The sequence below is a fragment of the Haemaphysalis longicornis genome, unplaced genomic scaffold (assembly GCF_048455015.1).
Source record: "Haemaphysalis longicornis isolate Haplotype H1 unplaced genomic scaffold, Haemaphysalis longicornis Haplotype H1 scaffold_2, whole genome shotgun sequence".
In the NCBI taxonomy this organism is placed as follows: domain Eukaryota; kingdom Metazoa; phylum Arthropoda; class Arachnida; order Ixodida; family Ixodidae; genus Haemaphysalis; species Haemaphysalis longicornis.
Genome location: NW_027526295.1, coordinates 190,875,095 through 190,881,094, shown reverse-complemented (window position 1 = coordinate 190,881,094; position 6,000 = coordinate 190,875,095).

Here is a 6,000-nt window from a genome sequence, read left to right as displayed (position 1 = left end):
AACCGGGAGTTTTTCCAAGGAACATGAAAAAAAAGCCACCAGGGGGCCGAACAAGCAATACCGGCTCCACATGGGCTGCCGAGTTTTGGATCCTGTGAGCGGAATTTCGGGCCGAGGAGACCTGGAAATCCCTCACCGAGGTGAGTGAAGGTGCCTGCCACCCAAACGCTACGTTTTTGTGGAGGACCCGCTCGTGTTTTCCTCATTTCTGACCGTGAACTGCACTTGGGCGAGCTAAGCCTAACGTCGCCTACCGCGATAGGGCTGCTCAACTGGCGCCGGGCAGGCCTAGCGCCACCGGTCGGGTTTTCTACCGCCGCCACGCCGGCGCTCCGTGCCAGGCAGGATGGAGTATACCGTGGAAGGGGAAGATATTTCTCCGGAAGAATATAATGACCAGAATCTGTGGTCTCGCACTGTCAAGGCTCACGACCACTTGTTCGCGAAGAAGAAATCGGCGGACACCACCACCCGGAGGAATCGAGAATGGCCAGGGCAAAAATGCTAAGAAAGAAACCCACAAAAGAGTCAACTACCTAATCAAGAGAAGACAACCATTACCGCGCCTTCCGATGTCCGATTACAAGATAATTTACCGACCGGGAGGAGGCCTGGACTTGCGCCCTGTGAACGGCAGCGTGCTCTTGCAGACGGTCTGCCGGTGTGCCGATGTGGATTTCTCCATTGCTCGCACGCAGGACAAGTTGCGTATCAACCCCTTCAACAACTCTTTCACCATCAGCACTCCGTCCGAAGAAGGGATGAAGGGCCATGTCAAACTGCAAGAACTGCAAATCAAGGACCAGCAACACCCACTCAGGGCATACGTGGCAGCCCCTGACGACGCAATCAAGGGCATCATCTACAATGCTGTTTGCGACCAAACCCAAGACGAAATCTTCGAAGACATCATAAACCTGAACAAGAGCAGAAACTACACAATTTCCGATGCCAGGCAACTAGGCAAAACGAAGTCGCTCCTGATAACTTTCATCGGGACGAAGGAGGTACCCAGAGAAATTATCTTCTTCGGTTCGATCTACACCTGCTACCCCTTCAAGGCGAAAGTGGAGACCTGTTTCAACTGCCGACGAGCAGGACACAGGGAGGACGTGTGCCCGAAGGAGAAGACAGGCTTGTGCCGCAGGTGCGGAGAGCAGCACCTCGTCAAAGAACAACCGGGGTGCACACCCAAATGCATCCTGTGCAATGCAGATCAATTCACGGGCACCAGGAAATGCAAGTAGCGTTTCGAGAGACCCGGCAATTTCAAGGTAAGGACGTCTACTAGTACCGAGAACCCGTGGCAACGCGGACAGCAGCAGCAAGGACAGGCGAGCGGAGAGCATCGCCAGTCCAGAAGCCAATTCAGATCGAGCTCCAGGAGAGGAAGAAGGCACAGCAGAAGCCACTCCAACTCCTTCCCACACCTCCGGAGGTGCGAGAGCAAGGAACGTCCAAACCAGGTGAGCTGGAAGCCGCAGGACTCCCAATTAGAGAGAGAAAACGTGGAGCTCAGGGCACAACTAAGACGGCAGGAAGAGGAAATGACAGAAATTAAAGAAATGTTACGAAATCTACTCTCCGTAAAAGACAGGTCGCCTCCCCCTGGAATTCAAACCTCGCCTACACCAAGGCAAAATATTTCGCTACCCCCTTCCACGACGTCCTCGCGAGCCCCGTCACCACAGCACGGTACCCCAATCAAAAGGAAAACTACTGAGGTAATGGAGACAGATGAAACCCCCACGTTAAAGGATTTATTCACTTTTATGCAAAAGCTTGAGGAGAGACTGCTGGTTAATATTGACAGGAACAGAGCCGAAACCCAGAAGTGGATGAGTGCGTTGTCCACACGCATAGAGGCTATTGAGGCCAGGAAAAGCCAGATGGAAGCTAGACAAAGCCAGACGGAGGCTAGCATGGCGGCCAAGCCGAATGCAAACCTCGCCGAGACCCTCGCAGATCCCATCAACCCCGCCGCTACAAATACTCCAATACAGAGGGTGACCATACATCATGGAGGGGGACCATAAAGAAGTCAAAACATGGCAGTGGAACTGCAGAGGTTTCCGCCATAAACGGGAGAACCTGCAGCTCCACATTCAAAATTTGGACAGCTCCGAGGCCCCAGACATTATTGCTATACAGGAAAATCTAGCCAGAGTCAAACTTGGAAATTATAAAGCTTATGAAATATCCGGAATGCGAAACCCACGCGTAGCCGTCTTGGTTCACAGGAATCTCACAGCTATTGAGCGCAAGATTGATATAGCAGGCGTAGACTGCCTCCTCGTCGAGATAATACCACAAACGAGAGGGAGCGTTAGCCTATTCCTGCTTAATGTATATAGCTCCCCAAAAGAGCCCCACCCCCAATCCTCGAGGCCATAAGCAGGACTCTTCGACACTGCAGAACCAAACCTCTAGTAGTAGTGGGAGATTTCAACGCGTGCAACATGAGTTGGGGATACAGAAAGAACAACAAAAAGGGAACCGCATTGTGTATTTTATCCAAGATGAGGGTCCCTCCCTGCTTAATGACACGCTGCAACCCACCCGGATAGGAAACAGTGTACAGGGGGACATTAGCCCGGATCTCACTTTATGTAAAAATATTTAACATGGAAAGTGCAAAAACACAGCGCAAAGCCTGGGTAGTGACCACTATATAATTGAAACCGTTATTCCAGTTTCGTCTCTTAAGAGAAAGAAAAGGAAAAACGTTAAGATAACGGAATGGGACAAATTTATGACACTATGCTCACAAACAGCCGAGGAAATTGAAAATCTCGACGACTGGATTAACCAGCTAGAGAACGATGTCGAAGCAGCAACCGAGTCAGTCCCGGTTACAACAGAGATGCAGCCTATTGATAGCAGACTATTACATATGTGGCAGGCCCATGAAAGTCTCCAAAAAAGATGGCTCAAACAAAAACACAATAAGAAACTCAAAATCAAAATCGCGCGTCTGGTAAAAGACATGGAAGAATATGCGAAAAAACTAGTACAGCAGCAATGGGGGCAAGCCTGTGATCAGATGAACGGAAACCTACATCTTAAAGACACATGGCACCTGCTTAGGTGCCTACTAGACCCGGAAAACTGCAAGTCGGCACACAGTAAGAACATTGAGCGAATCATCCATGGTCATCCACTGGGAAATAAGCAACTCCTACAGGCGCTCAAAGACATGTACTTAAACACATCTAGTCCTATAGAACTTCCAGGGTACACGGGTTCCTCAAATCCAGAGATGGATGAGGAGATCTCGACAGCGGACGTTAGGGCGGCAATGCACAATCTACGCACCTCCTCTGCCCCTGGGGCAGACAGAGTTACAAATAAAACTCTAAAAAACCTAGATGATAGCTCAATTACGCCTGCTTGGATAGCTCCCGCCTGCTTCGAGGCATGCCAAAGTGACATTTATTCCTAAGCCAGGTAAAAGCCTGGACATTCAAAATCTGAGACCTATCTCACTCATGTCTTGTTTAGGGAAGCTTTTTGAGCATGTTATCCTAACAGGATTCAAGCACACATGGAGAAGCACCATCTCTTCCCAGACACTATGATAGGTTTCAGACCACACCTATCAACACAAGATATCATGCTCAGAATATCGGAAGAGGTGGTAAATCCATTACATAATAAACACACCCGTGCAATCCTCGCTTTGGATTTAACCAAAGCATTTGATAATATGGAGCATGAGGCGATTACAGCAGCATTGTCAGCCCTACAGGTCGCTGAGCGAACCCATAGCTACATCAATGCTTTCCTGTCCAACAGGACAGCTGAGATTCATTTCGAGCAGCTCAACTCCTACCCTTTCACCCTAGGCAGCAAGGGGACACCGCAGGGCTCAGTGCTCTCCCCCTTGCTATTTAACATCACACTCATACCCATGACCAAGCTGCTAGCGACAGTAGTACCTAATTTGTCCCACTCCCTGTACGCTGACGATATTACGTTGTGGACAACGAAGGGCAGCGACGGAGAAATAGAGTACACGTTGTAAACCGGAGCTGACATTGTCTCGGAACAGGCTAGGGCTATAGGTTTATCTTGCTCTCCTAAAAAGTCAGAGCTCCTGCAATGAATTACGCGCCTGGTAGACAAGCCAAAGATACACCAGTCCCAATAGAAATCCGCATGAATAACGCACTAGTACACGAAGTTCAAACGATCAGGATACTAGGGATGTACTTACAAAGCAATGGCAAAAATGCCACCACGCTCAGTAAACTGACAGCTTGCGTGCATCAGACGAACCGTCTAACTCGCTGCATAGCGAACAAACACTGGGGGATGAAAGAAATAGACCTCACGAGACTAGTTCAAGCCTTTGTTCTGAGTCGCTTTGTCTACTCCCTTCCATACCTCAGTTTACACAAGGCGGAGAAGGAGAAAGTAAACTATTTGATTAGGCAATCGTACAAAGCAGCTTTGCACCTACGGAGGTGTACGCCGACTGATAAACTTCTGAAAATGGGCCTACACAATACCATCGAAGAATTAATAGAGGCCCATAGAATCGCTCAATATGAAAGATTATCGAAGACTCCGACTGGACAGTACATCCTAAAGGATCTCATTATATCTTATGAAGGAACACAAACAAAGGAGAACCCGGTCCCTAGAGATATATTTCAGCACCTCACTATTAACCTAATTCCTAAAAATATGCACCCTAATCATCACAAGGAAAGGAGAAACGGTGGAGCCAAAGCACTCGAAAAACTGTTTAAACGTTGCGAGGAGGTAGTCTACGTGGATGCAGCCGAATACAAAGCGCAGGATGCCTTTGCAGTTGCCGCCGTCGATAACAAGCTCAAGCACATCACCGCAGCCACTGTTTATGGCAGGCGGCCGGAAGAAGCGGAAGAGGCTGCAATTTAATTGCAATTATTTGTACCAAAGCAAAATTTATCTTCAGCGATTCCAAAACGGCTGTGCGTAATTTTGCGAAAAACAAAATTCATGAACAACATCTCAAATTCTATTAAGAAATCAGTTCGAACCGCGCCAGATTCAGATTATCTGGATTCGTGCGCACTCGTCCCATCCAGGGAACGAAGCGGCCCACAGTTTGCCCGCGAACTCGTCAACCTGGCAGTGGACCAATCGTGCCTGCGAGGGTCTAAGGAGCGTATGGTTACTTTTCAAGAGATTACATCTTACTACAGAAATGAAAGACTAGTTTACCCTGCCCCTCATTATTCACTAACGAAAATTCAGCAGGTGACATGGAGGCAACTCCAATCTCATACCTTTCTGAACCCTTATAAATTGGCCCTAATGTACCCAAGTCTGTACACCCCAAAGTGCAGAATGTGTGAGGCCGAAAAAGCCGACTTAGCCCACATCCTATATGAACGCCCTGAGCTCCAACCTAAAGCCGAATGGCATCTCTCTAACCAAATAGAGTGGGAGACTGCGGTGACCAGCTCCGAGCCTGAGACCCAAATTCAGGCCGTGGACTGGGCTTTGGAAGTCGCCACGAAGCAGGGTCTTCTGGCCACTTCACGTAGTCAAGAAGAAGCCTATCAATAATCAAACTTAATGATTGTTGACTAAATGAAGTTGTTCCTCCCGCCTCCTCCTCCTCCAAAAAACATGAATCAGAATTACACCCAAGGTCTGGCTGATGTGCTGTGAAGTGTTTGTTAATATATACAGCAGTCGCTGTTTTGTTCACGTTGAAACATGCTTAGCCGCGAACCGGACGATGACTTTCTAGAATGCTGGCGGCGTTAGTCTCGCCTACGTGTTTCGTTCGCAGTAATGTTCGCTTGCCCTCCGTTTAATCATTGCCTAAACAGCTTTAATTTCCCCTTTTGCTGCTCATCCTCCCTTCAAGGCTAACCCTCTTGCAAGAAGTCGGGCTATTCATATTTGTTCCCCAGGACGATCTGTCTCACCAATGAATACGAGAAGACTGATTGAGGGTGTGTTGGGGTCATCTGGGCTGCAGTGGTAGTGATAAGAAATGAT